A 15,140-nucleotide genomic window follows, 5' to 3' on the forward strand; every position below is an offset into this window, starting at 1 on the left:
TGTGCCTTCCAATATTCCTTATGGAATGACCTCATCTTCAGAAGTTGGGATTTTTCTGTTTTCTGTCCTTTTTTTGTATCCAATGCCCCTCTTCTCACTTCTCTTGTAACTTGTTTTTTAGTTCCTGCAACTCCCTTGTGAACCATTCTGCCTTTCTGGTCCCAAAGTAGCTTGATTTTTCTAAATTTTCAAGTAGGGGACTGTCTTGACTGTAAATTTTAACAACAAAAATCCTAATTAGTCTTGCCCAAGCCTTGTCGCAATTCTCTCCACCTATGTCGGTCTCTTCTTCCTTTTCTACATTGTACACAATGGCCATAATATGTTCTATGTCGAAGCCATGCCATTTTAATCCTTTTAAGTTGTAACTCGTGGATTGTGAGGATAAACTGTTCACTGTTCTTAATTTGGGGGTTTATATTCTAGTCTGAAAACTTGTAGGAAATGGTCGCTTTCTGAACGAAAAATAATTTTAAATGAATTTATACAAGTTAAATCTTCTCTGTTTATTAATGTCTAGTCTATGTGTGATCATCTCCTCCCGCTAAGGAAAGTTATTGCTGCCGGTGTGTCCTTCCTTGAGGTGTCATTCACTATCTGCAAACCTTGATCTTCCAATTGTTGGCAGTAATTGGCAGCAGTGTCTAGGCTTCTTAGATTTTTATTCTTCTGATTGAGCCTTCGGCTCTGGCCTTTAACCCCTTCTGTGCCCCGCCCTTTCCCCGCCCTGTGCTGGGCTTTTTATTAGCGGGCGGAGTTCATGACGAGATGGTCTCGTCATGGGCACAGCGCAACCGCGGCCCATGACGAGACCATCTCGTCATGGGCACTGAAGGGGTTAAAGCTGAAGCGGGCATTTAATGGCCGGTATAGCCCGCTACGGTGGGCTATAAGGCTAAATTAGAACATTTGAATGTTGAGAGCTCCATTGGAATAGCAGCAGAAAATTAACAGCGGTTCAGGCACACTTCTATCAACATTTCAATGTTATAATCCACACCCTCTGACTCGCCCTCTCTCCTGGCTGTTCAGGATATGTGGATTACACAGGGAGTTGAGAGAGGCAGATGTTGTGGAAGAGAGAAAACAGTGAGCCTTCACCCCCTACTTCTTCCCTTAGCTCACAGAGTTTCTAGAGTCTGGGAAGGCGGAAGGGTGGAATTCTACTACACTCCTGCATCTCTCTCAGTATTGCCAAACACAGAAAAGCAGATTAGCAGAGTCCGAGGAGAATCAGGGGCTGAGTGCTGACCATGTTTGCACCACCTTCGGTACGACTGACAGTTTCTGTCAGGTTCCTGCATGTGGAGAATAATTGCTAAACATTAACAGCTGTGCTGTGAAACAAAACCTGAGAAGCGTTGTAGCCATGTGAGGTTTTAAACCAACTGCATCTCCAGGGAGGATTTTGTTAGTAGTTAGAACATTCAAGATGCATGGGGTGGATCGTTCTAATAGCTTTATAGGCCACTGTAGTGGGCTATACCAGCCATTAAAGTCCTGTTCCATAGGCATCACCTTCAACTCGGGCCTATAACGCTGGAGCTGGCCGTTAGTGGCAGGCATAGCCTGCTATGGATGGCTATAAGGCCATGGTATAGATTTACTACACATAAAGCAACATGTACACTTGACAATACATGTATTTTCAAGATATGTGCGTATGGGGTTAAGAATAGTAAATGTATGCTTACTTGTGTGTATTTAGCTTTACCATATTTTGCTTCTTTTTTTTTTTTTTTGAAAACCTTTATTCAGTTTATCCGGGACACAGCTATTCAGCCGACAGCCCAGAGGTTCAGCAGCATAGATGAAGCAACATAGAAATGCATTCGCACTGAACAAACAGGAGAGTCAAATAAAAGGTTCAATTTTAAAGAAACACCAACACAAACCAAACCCTTGCAAGGCGTTAAACTTCGAGTGCACATGAGGGGTGCCCATCAGGGGAAGTCCGTCCCATTCGTCTACCAAAAACAATACTATAATGAGGGGAGGGAGGGGGAAAGCAGAGACCCACAATAGGCAATCAATCATCCACAATACGCATATAGCCGGAAAGAATGTCAAGGGGAGAGCTGCTCCTCTGGCTGATCCAGGTCAGGGGGCAGACATATGTCCCCTCTATAGTGATTCCATCGCCCCCATACTGCATGCCATTTCCGCGGGCGCCCTCTAGCACAATACACCGTCTTTTCCCTGAGCATGCACCAGTCCATATTTTCCTTCCACGCTGCCAGCGCGGGAGGCACTGCCGAGCCCCACAGGCGCGCAACATCCCGCTTGGCCACCATGTTCCCCAGGGTAACCCACTGAGTCTGTGCGTCATCGAGATCGGTAGGACCCCAGACGTTCAAGAGACAACACCGCGCCTCCGGTTGCATGACAATGCCCGTCACCTCCCCCATCACTGCATGCACTCGCTTCCAAAACTCCACAATCACGCCGCATTCCCAGATAATATGGAGGAAGGTGCCCACCATGCCACAGCCTCGCTTACATAGACCCTCCTCCGAAAAGCCCATATGGACCAGCCTAGGACCTGTCACGTAGACTCGATGAAGTATTTTGAGCTGGACCAGCCGCAGACGCGACGGAATCGCAACCTCCTTAGGAGAGGAAACTGTATATTGCCAGTCCTCATCATCCAGTTCGAGGCCGTCCCTAGTCCATTGATCCCGCAACCCACGAAGAAGGTCAGCCCGGACATTAATCAGCTTCTTATAGATGAGAGAGATCGTGCTCTCCGGCATATGGCCATCCAGAATTCGGTCCTCCAATGGAGAGGACGCAGGCACCTTCTCACCTTCTATAAGGACCGATCGCAAGGCGTGACGCACCTGGGCATAGCGGAAAAACTCAGTGTTCCCCAACTCATACTCCTTCTGCAGCACCTCAAAGGACTTCACCTCGCCCCGAGCCAGCAAGTCTCCCACCCTTGAGATGCCGATCAAATCCCATTTCTCAAACCCTTTTGTATGCCAAAGCTTCCCAAGGATATCCGAGTCAAATAGCGGGGTAGCAAGGGTAAGTCTGCCCTTCCAACCCAGGGAGTCCGTCGCCAACTTCCACACCCGCACCGCCACCCCAGTGGGCCCCGTAAGGCACGAGTCCAACGACTTCGTGTACAAAGCCCTGTGGTAATTACCGCCACGCAGCAGCCACCGATCCATAGCGAAGCCGGGGCTCGACGCCGAGCCATAGACGCCATGATTAATCGCGCACAGCTGGGTAGCCCAGTAGTATCTGCGAATGTCCGGAAGCGCAATACCACCATCGTACCACGGAAGCGTCAACTTAGCGATCGCTATATGTGGTCGCCCATCCCACAATAGCGAGCGTTGGAGGCTCTCGACCTCTCTAAAATAACTAGTCGGGACCCAGTCAAGAGTATTCTGCAATGCATAAAGAAAACGGGGAAGAGACATCATTTTAAACAGTGCGGCGCGTCCGAGGAGAGAGAGCGGCAGCCTCCGCCATCCCGCCGCATCCCGCCACAGACGCGCCAGGGGGGGGAGCAGATTCTTCTCATATCGCAGGATGGGGTCAGTGGAGATGTAAATCCCAAGATATCGGAAGCCCTGCTGGGCGATCTGGATCAAACAGTTTCGGGGGACAGGTGGAACATCGCCACACAGTACATACAGATACGACTTTCCCCAGTTGATAACAAGGCCCGACTTCCTACCAAAGGAAGTCAAGACGTCGCAAACCACTATGAGAGACTTCTGGGGCGAGGCAAGGTATAATAGGATGTCGTCGGCGTAAAGTGAGATACTATCCTCATAATCGGGCGACCATCGGAGGCCACGTATACTCGGGTGCCATCTTATCCACGCTGCAAGCGGCTCAAGAGCAAGGGCGAACAACAAAGGCGACAGGGGGCACCCCTGCCGGGTGCCTCTCCCAAGCTTGAACGGCCTGGAAGCCCTCCCATTTACCACAACACTAGCAAGGGGACCCTCATAAAGCAACCTCACCCAGCCAACAAATCCGGGTCCAAAGCCAAACTTAGCTAGTACCGCCCACAGATATGCCCACTCCACCGTGTCGAACGCCATCGTGGCGTCAAGTGACGCCACAATAGCCGGCTCCCGCAGCGTGTCCACCCTAGCGATCACACAGTGGAGGCGCCTAAGATTCAAAGCAGTGTTACGATGAGGAATGAAGCCCGATTGGTCCGGGTGGATCAAGTCCTCAAGCACTCGGACCAAGCGGTTCGCCAGGACCTTAGCGAGGATTTTCGGCTCAGCGTTAAGAAGCGATATCGGCCGATAGGAACTACATTTGTCCCGAGGCTTACCGTCCTTATGTATCGCCACTATGGTTGCCAGTCGTTGATCAAGCGGCAGATATCCGTTCCCCCGCGCCTCCACAAACATGGCGCGCAGGTGAGGGGCGATCTTATCCGGACAAAGCTTGTACAATTCGATAGGCAAACCATTTGGACCGGAGGCCTTACCCGAGTTCAACGCCCGAATGGCCCCCGCCACTTCATCAACCGTTATATCACCATCCAGGTCTTCCCTATCTACGTCAGAGAGGCAGGGCAGAGCAATATCACGCAAGAGGTCACACGAGTCCGCAGTCGGCCTGTCCGAAACCGAGGTGTACACTACGCGGAAATAATCCGAGAAACATTGGACGATACCGTCGGGGTCAGTGACAATCGCTCCCTCCTCCGTCGTTAACTCCGGCACCACTCTATTGACCCGCTCTTTTTTGTCCAACCAAGCTAGCAGTTTCCCGGCCTTGTCCCCAACATCATACAGATGGCCCTGCTGCTCCCTGCTAAGGGTCTTGGCAGCATTCTCCACCAAATCCCGGTACTCCGACTGCTTCAAACTCAGATTATGCAGCGTGTCCGCTTCCACCCCCTCCTCTAGGGTCTTTTCTAAAGCCGCAATCTCATCCTCAATCTGCACCACCTCGGCGTCCGTCCGTCGCTTGGCGTCCACCACCAGTGAGAGGGCCTCCCCTCTCAAAACGGTCTTAAACGCCTCCCATAGAGACACCGCCGAATCCACCGAATCCTGATTGTCCCGGAAATAGTGGTCAACTGCCTTCAGCAGTGCCCTGCGCGTCTTGGGGTCACGAAAGTACCAGGGGTTAATAGGAGCAACCCTACCCCCTCCCACCCGGCCAATATCAAAACAGACCCACACCGGGGAGTGGTCAGATATGCCGCGTGCCATATGTCGAGCCTCAGAAACTAGCGAGGCATTCGCAGCCAGGGTGAGCACATAATCAATCCGGGAAAGACTCCCATGCGCCCCGGAGTGAAAGGTATACTGGCACTGAGCAGGGTGCAGGAGCCTCCAGCAATCCACAAAGCCAAAAGTGTCCATGAAGTCCGGAAGCCACTTCTTAGCCCCCCCGGTATCCCTGGGCGGGTGCCTATCGAGCTGCCCAGAACCAACAGCATTGAAATCCCCTCCCACCACCAACAGTCCCTCGGGGAGTTCCAACAAGGCTCTGCCCAGATCCGCAAACGTGGAGGCCTGCAGGGCCGGAGGAACATATACAGAAACCAATACCAATTTTCTACCCTCCCACCTCCCCGCCACAGCTACAACCGCCCCCTATCGTCAACAATGGTGGAATCAACCTTCAGTGGCAGGGAGGCCCGCACAAGTATGCCCGCTCCCCTGGAGCCCGATGAGAAGCCCGAGTGGGCAATGAATTTGTAGCCCTTCCTATTGAGTGCATAGCACATATTGCCTATAAGATGTGTTTCCTGCAATAGGGCAACGTCAGGCGAGGCGCGTTTCAGGAATTGTAAGACGATCCCCAGCTTAATCCGATCACCCAAGCCATTAACGTTCTAGCTAATAATATACCCCCCATCCCCAAACACCAAGAGACCGTCACCCCCCCCGAAAAGCCACCCCCAAACCATCCTGACAACAATTACTACGCCTTGCAAGAAAAACCCCCCAACAACCACCCCAACACCCCATGTCCACCCCCCTCCCTGCACCCCTGCGTCAGCTTACAAAGCCCCCCCAACTTGCAGTGTGCCTGTCGCCCTATCAAAAACAAATCTACAAAAAGAACCCCAAGGGAGGAAAGAACTCCTAACGGCCCTCCGCCACCCCCTCATTACTGCAGTTAGCCACAAGTCATTGTCCGGGGGAAAAATAAATGGACTCAACACACGGGGCATCACTCCTGCTCAGCCCGGTCACTGTCCTTTCCCGTGTTACAGTCCCCGCTGGTCCGCCTCCGCGGCAGAGCGTCCAACCACTCTCCGGCCATTTCAGGCGAGTCGAAGAAGAAAGTCCGATCCTCATACACCACACGCAGTCTGGCAGGGAAAAGCATAGCGTATTTTAAATCCATCTCTCTAAGGCGCCTCTTTACCCCCAGGAAAGACTGCCTTTGCTTTTGCACCATCTGGGTGAAGTCAGGATAAAAGTTCACAGAGGCGTTCTGAAAAGGAACCGGGCCCGTCACCCTCGATGCTTGCAGGATAGCGTCCCGATCCCGAAAATGAAAAATTCGGGCGACAATCGGCCTTGGGGGAGCTCCCACCTTAGGCCTCCCGCCAGGTACCCTGTGAGCACGTTCTACTGCAAAAAACTTTCCAAGGCCCTTAGGCCCAAGATGGTTCACAACCAAGTCTTCGACGAGGAGGTCCACTGAGAGCTCCTCCGAGGATTCCGGGACTCCAGTAATGCGCACGTTGTTGCGCCTGGCCCGGCCTTCAAATTCCTCCAGCCGACGGGCAGAGAGATCACTAGCAGCCCGCAGCTTCTCGACCTCCGCTTGCAGTCCCAATACATCATCCGCAAGGCCCGTAGTCTTGAGATCCAGGGACTTGACCCACTCATTGGTTTTTGCCAAATCCGCACGGATCAAGTTAACATCGACCAAAATAGTATCCACTTTTTGTGCCAAGGCATCAAACTGTCGCCCGATCGATGTTTGCATCCCCTCTATAGCCCCCATAACATCCTGCAACGACAGCTCCGTGGCCGGGTCAGCTTTCTGTACTTCCAACGATTGTCCCGATCCACCAGGGGACCCCTTCTGCTGGGCATAGCGATCCATATTGTTGGATTGGGTATACCCTCCCCGCCTGGTTGTCTTGAGTTTCGGCTTGTCAGCCTCCGCTTTGGCCGACATTGCAGGCTCGAGAGAGACAATTCCGGAGAAAAGTCCCTCCCCCAGTTAGCCGAGACAGGCCGGACCGTCACACAACGACCAAGGCCGGCACGAGTCCTCCAGGTATCCGTGGAGCCTCCGGATGCGCTGGATCCAGCACAAGGCTAGAAAGTGAAAGTGAAAGTGCGACGGTCACCATCCGCTCGTTCACACCCCGCTGGCCCGCTGTTGTTCAATTAGAGGCCGGGCATCTTGCCAACGCGAGCCCCTGGCATCCCTCGGATGTAGGCCTCAATCCGCCATCGTCCACAACTCCGGTCCCCGACGGGCGATTTTGGCCCGGACAGCGTCAATCGTCCCCTCGATGACTCATCTACAAGATACCGTGCATAGATGACAGGATGAAGAACAGGATAATTGACGGAGGGCGCGAGGGTCTCGGGAGCTCAAAGCTCACGCAGCCATCTTGGTCACGCGCTAGGCTCCTCCCATATTTTGCTTCTTGATGTTGGGGCCTCGATGTTTGTGTGGGACGATATTTCTGTCCTCAATATTGAGACATTCAAGCTTCCAAAATATCATGGGGCATATTTACCAAAGGTTCACGCAATGAAGGGCAGCAAGCAAAGTTGCGGCATGATGTTGAGTGAATGAGAGAGAGCAGAGCAGCGCCATATCTTTTTTTAAATTTAATCTGTTTATTGAACTTAAACAACAGAGTCATGCGTTACAGAGACATGTATCGTACATTATAGTAGCTGCCGTTCTTTAAAGGCATTAGTACATTGCTGTCGTTATAGCGTGCAAATTTACCAGTCATGCAGTGAGATTTACACCATACAATGATCCTCGGGTGATGGGAGAGATGGGGGTTCGCACAGTCCCCCCCGATACACATTCCATTTAGACCATATTTCAATCCATTTTTGGGGCACCCCCGAGCCACATAGACTGTTTTCTCTCTCACCATACACCAGTCCATGTCCTCTTTCCAATTCTTCAGTTTCGGTGGCCCGGCGGCTCCCCATGACTGCGCTATATTACGCTTAGCGATCATCTGCCCCAGTGTGGCCCATATCCTCCCCTTCACATTTAGGTCTGTGGGCTCCCAGATGTTCAACAGGCATCTCTTGGCCTCAGGCATAAGAGGGACTTTCCAAATTGTACTCATACATTTCAGGATTTTTGCCAGAAGTCTTGAAGAGCAGCGCCATATCTACTTAAATATGGTGCTCTTCAGCTCTCTACCTGCGTGGGTGCACTTGAGGCTGCCTAACATAAACGCACGCACTCTTGTGCTATTCTACAAGCCTGCCTGCGTTACAGGCAGGATATTGTTTTTGTGCAGGAAGGACTCCCTTCCTGCACAAAAATAATCCTAAGAGACAATTTCCTTTTTCTATACGTGATTCCTAAAGCATCACGCATAGAAGGAGGAAGTAACGAGGAGAAATAAACATATTTCTCCTCATTGCGCCTCTCTGTAGTAGGCACACCATTATGGCGGAATCCCATGTTTACTACATTTACTAAATCTCGCATCAGATTCAATGGGTGGATGCATGGGAACATCCCAGCTCCACCTATGGTACACCTGCCACCAGGAAATGTAATGTAATGCAGCGGCATGCGCTGTGTTTCGTTATATTTCTTTATACAGTCACTCAAGGTGGTACAAATAGACCCTTGTGTGACTTTGTAAATCCCATTTAAGGACTTGTGTTGCATGTTGGCGACTTGCGTCACACAAGGACAGCACAAGTCCTTAATAAATGTGGGCCAATGTAGGGATCACATGTTGGTGTGGCATCAACAGCCAATGTACCACAGAGTGAACAACTACAATTGTCATTGATTTTCTGTAAAGCACACGGTGAAGCGACCTCCGAATACATTAGTTACAGAGCCTTTAAGTCCCCCGTTTAATCTGTGCACAAACTACAGTTTCTATACCCTTCCCACTCTTCTCAAGTGAGTTAATCACAGGAATAGTGGCAGCAGAACTTATACGCTTCCCATTTGAGTGGGGAATGGCATAGACTTTGCAGAATGTCTACTAGCCTCATTGGGGTTGGTCAGATTCTCAAAAGCCATGCTGGCATTGCATGTCTTCATGAGATTTTCGTAGCTTGTTTCTCGCAAAGTCAACTTGTCTAAGCTTCAATCCAATGAGTCCCGCTTGGACTGCTGGGAATTGTGGTTTGTAGTGGAAACTAGTGAGCAAGCCTGCTTTTGCCTAAGGCTACTGCTCTTCACAGCAGTGTTTGTTAAGTTCTCAAATGTAAAGAACTTCCTTGCAAAAAAACTAAAACAACTTTTTCGTTGTAACACCCTTCTTTGTCTCATGTTCCAGTGCAACACAATGATACGTTCCATGTGAAGCACAACGCATATCTATGGCGCTATGGGGTAGAAATATGAGAGTGTTTCACTCTTACAATGTTACAAGGTTAAGCTTACCTGAGCCCTTGATCAGTCAGACTTGAAGATGAAGACAAAATATAAAATAGCCAGAAATGTAGATTCTTGTTAGAAGACTGAAATCACTTAGAATTACTATAATCAAACAGTCATTGAAACCCCTGTCGAGCAAACTATGTGCCTGATAGGCAACACACACAGAGATGTCCTCCATACTTTTTAAATGTACAATTTCATAGTCAGCCAGAGAAACACAGTCCACAACATGGACAATGGGTGTTAAACATTCTATTTATATGTTAAATTAACTGTGCACAATGTAATGAGTTGCCTATCTTAGCGATTATTCCTAATGACCAACCACAGCACAATCCCTTACCAGGCATATCTGATCCACAAATATAAAGAGAGCTATTCCAACTGGATCAGTAATCAGGTCGGTATCCCCCAGAATTACCAGTATGGAGTAGCTCTAATCCTGGGGGAAATTACCTCTGATTATTATAAGAAGTGTTGAATAGCGTGCAGGAATTGATGTTTCTTCATTGAGTCTAGCAAGCTTTTCTCCATTTGCGGCCACATTATCACCTGGACATTTCGCCAGCTTTCAACAGGTAAAATATCTGGGTGACAAACTCCAGACGTTCAATATCATCTCACAATTTGCGACTATTTAATAATGATATAATTTGTGACTACTAATCTGGAACGTAATATCCATTGCCAGCCCATTGTGAATTATGGGCCACTTGTAATGAGACCTATAATATACAATGAGGAAGTGTGTACTATTCACAGCTCTTTGGTGTCAGTGCTGGTTAATATCACAGTCTGTATGCGGAGGACACAGAGTTGCAAAGGACGTGAAGCCGGCACGTAAGGATGGCAGGCAGGGGGGCGAAACCTTTGATAGGGAGAAATATGCAGTTGTCCACCCCCGCAACAAATGAATCCCTTCAGCCCAATTCCATGACTGTGGAAAATCAGCAAAAGCACCTTGATCCTCGAGGGGCTAAAAATAAGAGTAAGGAACAGCTTGAAAAAGAAGAAATTACTGACAAGAATAATAGGACAAATGTACAAAAAAAAACACAACTGAAAAATCTTAGAGATGTAGATGACAGCCAAGGCCCTCACACGGGTCAACCACTCATATCTAATATGTTTGGCCCGAGTGAGTGAAAAGCACACATGCACCAGATGTCTGGAACAGCTGCTGAAGGGGACCAACATGAGCAAACTAAGGTTATTAATGCTGCTGCCCCCGTAGATGTACTGGAGGCAGCAGATGCCCCTATTTTACAGTCAACACCAGCCCCTAACTCCGAATGGGTTCCTGAAGAGACCAGCATTCAAAGCTCCACTTCTTGCTCCCAAGATCACCTACAAAAACTCAACACTAGCGCCGGAGGAAACTCAGGAGCATTGGGCAAAGATACCGCCCTCATTAAGCTCAAAGAATCTGAAAAGGCCCATCGCCATCTGCCTAAAACGCCTGACAATATCGAAAAATTCTACTCATTAACGGAAGAGTCTGAACTTTCAGACGTAAGTGTATCCAACTTCAGCGAGGGGCATAAATGGAACAGTAGCACGATTGCAGAACTCTCCCTGAAAGTCCACACACAGAAAAAATCTCTGAAGAAAAGGGGTAATCGGCACAAGAGGAGTGAGACCTCCGATAGAGGAAGTGGCACAGACCTCAGATGGGACTATTCCACCTCACAATTATCAACTTTAACAGACCCAAATTTATGCTCAGGGGCCAACCGCACAATCACAGGCAACAAAGAGGATGGAGACTTTTTTTTTTTTTTTTTTTTTTTTTGAAACCGTTTATTACATGTTAAAAAGGGTTACAAGTATGGGCCTACAACCATCCGGCCGGCCGCTAGAGTGGCAGAAGCATATGACATACCTACAGTAAGAGTCTCTTGGCGGTGCAGATCGGTAAATCAGGAGATATCAATAGCGCAGGCCCCATAACTCCAAGCCCACAATACGGTTTCCTTTTTCCAAACAGAACAACACAAAAAACCACACCCGCAAGGCAACCCGCCATCCAAAGTGACGGCACGTGCTCCTTAAGTGGGGGATCCCAACCAGCAGCCAAACTCTGAAGAGGGGAATGGGAATAGATCAGGGACAGGGGAACCACATGCCCGCGGCTGGGGGAGGGGGTCGGCTAAGGGGACGGCGCCGGTGAGGCGGCCGGTAGCAGTGGCGGCTCACAAATACCCCCGCGATAGGCGTTCCAGGGGCCCCAGATTTTCACCCACGCCCCAGGCTTACCCCTCGCAACATACACCACCTTTTCACGAAACATACACCAATCCATGTGTTCTTTCCAGGCCGACACCGCCGGGGGTCTCTGGGATCCCCACAATTGAGCAATGTCACGCTTAGCTATCATGTATCCCAGAGTCACCCACCGCGTCTGCGGGACCGAATAGTCATTTGGTTCCCACACATTCAGCAAGCATCTCCTCGCTTCAGGCAACAGCGCAACACGCGTCACCACACGCATGACCTCATGCACACCACGCCAGAATCGCTCCACCTGTGGGCATTCCCACAGAATATGCATGAAAGTTGCCAAGGCACCACAGCCACGCTTACACAATCCGTCACCAACAAAGCCCATACGTAGAAGCCTTGGCCCCGTCACGTAAACCCGGTGGAGGATCTTAAGCTGGACGAAGCGAAGGCGAGCCGGGATGGCCACCTCCTTCGGAGAGGCCACCGCGGAAATCCAGTCCTCGTCGTCCAGTTCCAGCCCGTCGGCGACCCAGGCCTCGCGGAGACTAGTCAGCAGGCACGATCTGTCGTTGATCAGTTTTTTATATATAAGGGAGATCGTGCTGTCTGGGACCTGGCCATCCAGCACTCTGTCCTCCAGGGGGGAAGACTCCGGAATGGACGCGACATCAGGGAAGACGGAGCCCAGCGCGTGGCGGACTTGTAAGTACCGAAAGTACTCACTGCCTTGCAGCTGAAATTCCGTCCGCAGCGTCTCAAAAGTTTTAAATCCACCCCTTGTCCAGAGGTCTCTCACTGTACTGATTCCGATCGTGTCCCACTTCTCGAAGCCCTTCGATGTCCACAGGGAGCCCAACCTCTCAGACGCATATAGCGGTGTCGCCCGGGTCAAACGGTCCTTCCACCCCATCGCTGCATTAGCCGCGTGCCAGACACGCACCATGACACGCGTCGGTCCCGTCAGACGGGAGTCGGGCGCGCCAGAATAGAGCGCTCGATTGTAGTCGACACCGGGCAGGAGCATCTTGTCCATTTCAAATGCCGGGTTCAGGGCGGGCCCGTAAAGGCCATGATTAATCGCGGCTAGCTGGGAGGCCCAGTAATACCGTTTAATGTCCGGGAGGGCAACCCCCCCATCGTACCACGGGAGCGTCAATTTAGCCAGAGCAATACGCGGTCTCCCGTCCCAGAACAGGCGCCGCTGCAGGCTCTCCACCTCATGGAAATAGCACGCCGGAACCAAGTCCATAGTGTTCTGAAGCGCATACAGGAAGCGCGGCAAGGACATCATCTTAAACAAGGCCGCTCGGCCAAGCGGCGAAAGCGGAAGACGCCGCCAGCGCGCAACGTCCTCCCGCAAGCGCTGGAGGGGGGGCAGCAAGTTCCGCTCGTAGCGGGCCTCCGGGTCTAGAGTAATATATATACCCAGGTACCGGAACCCCTGGGAGGCAATCTGGATCGGGCAGTCCCGTGGTAGGGCCGGAGCCTCCCCAGAGAGCACATACACGCAGGATTTCGCCCAGTTGATGACAAGGCCTGAGTTACGACCGAAGGAGCGCAAAACATCAACCAGGACAATCAGCGAGTTACGCGGGGAGGCGAGATACAAAAGGATATCATCGGCGTAGAGGGACACGCGGTCCTCATGCTCGGGGGTCCAGCGGAGACCACGGATGGAGGGGTGCCACCGCAGCCACTCCGCCAAGGGCTCCAAGGCCAATGCAAACAGGAGCGGTGACAAGGGGCAACCCTGACGCGTGCCCCGCCCCAGCGCAAAGGGGGCCGAGACTCGCCCATTCACCACCACCTGCGCCAATGGGCCCGAATACAACAATTTGACCCAGCTAATGAATCCCGGTCCAAATCCAAATTTCGCCAGCATCGCCCAGATGTATGGCCATTCAAGCGTGTCAAACGCCATGGTGGCGTCCAAGGACGCCAAGATGGCCGGCTCCCGCACAAACGGGACACGCGCAAGCACCCCATGCAAGCGTCGCAGATTAAGAGCCGTGTTGCGATGGGGTATAAAGCCAGATTGGTCTTGGTGGACCAAATCCCCTACCACGCCAACCAGCCGGTTGGCCAGTACCTTGGCGAGGATTTTGGGTTCCGCGTTCAAGAGCGAGATAGGCCTATAGGATGTAACCCGCTCACGGGGTCTCCCCTCCTTGTGGATCACCACGATTGTAGCCAGACGCTGGTCCGGCGGGAGGGATCCCTGCGAGTGGGCCGCCAGGAACATGGCGCGCAGGTGGGGCGCCAGTACATCCGGTCGCAGCTTGTAAAGCTCGATGGGGATACCATTGGGGCCCATGGCCTTGCCGGATGCGACCGAGCGAATAGCCAGGGCAATTTCGTCCGAGGTGGGAGGAGCGTCCAACAAATCCCTGTCCTCCACCGTAAGGGAGGGCAGCGCGATGTCCCGAAGCAGGGCATGGGAATCTTCCTCCGAGCAGGGAGAAACCGGGGAGTACACCTCGCGGAAGTAATCCGCGAAGCAGGAGACAATGGCTTCCGGCTCGGTGACAGGCACACCATCCATCCCCTCAATCAAAGGAACCACACGACTCGCTCTCTCCCTCTTGTCCAACCACGCAATCAATTTACCAGCCTTATCACCCACATCATACAGTCGCCCCTGTTGCTCTCTACTGAGGCCCCTGGCCGCCTCCGTGACGAGGGCCCCATAGGCCGCCTGCTTGAGGTGCAGAACATGCAACTTGGCGTCTGTTACCCCGCTCCCCAGGTCACCCTCCAGCTCCGCAATCTCGGCCTCCACCCGGGTTACCTCCTCCCGCTCGCGCCTCCGGGCATGGGAGATAGAGGAGAGGGCCTCCCCTCTGAGAACTACCTTAAAAGCCTCCCACAGGGAGATGGCCGAAGGGACAGACCCCACATTCTCATCAAAATATCGCTGTAAGGATTTGATCAAGTCGGCACGAATAGTGGGGTCACGCAAGTACCAAGCATTGATTGGAGCCACCCTGCCCTCCCCCCTAGGGAAGACATCGAAGTGTAACAGTACTGGGGAGTGATCTGAAATGCCCCGCGCCAGATGGCACACCTCTCCCACCCTCCCAGCATAGGCCGCCGGGACAAGGATATAATCAAGCCGCGAGAGGCTACCATGGGCACCCGAGTGGAAGGTGTATTGCCGCTGTGCGGGATGCTTTAGTCGCCAGCAATCCACCAGGCCCAAAGTATCTAAAAGGCCGGACAGCCAGGCCTGTGCCCGGGGGAGGTCCCTAGGGGGATGGCGATCCATAGACCCAGAAACTACCGCGTTAAAGTCCCCCCCAACCACCAGCAGGCCACCCGGGAGGTCCAGGAGGAGGCGCCCCAAATCCGCAAAT

Source organism: Triturus cristatus, chromosome 8, assembly GCF_964204655.1.
Source record: "Triturus cristatus chromosome 8, aTriCri1.1, whole genome shotgun sequence".
NCBI lineage: Eukaryota > Metazoa > Chordata > Amphibia > Caudata > Salamandridae > Triturus > Triturus cristatus.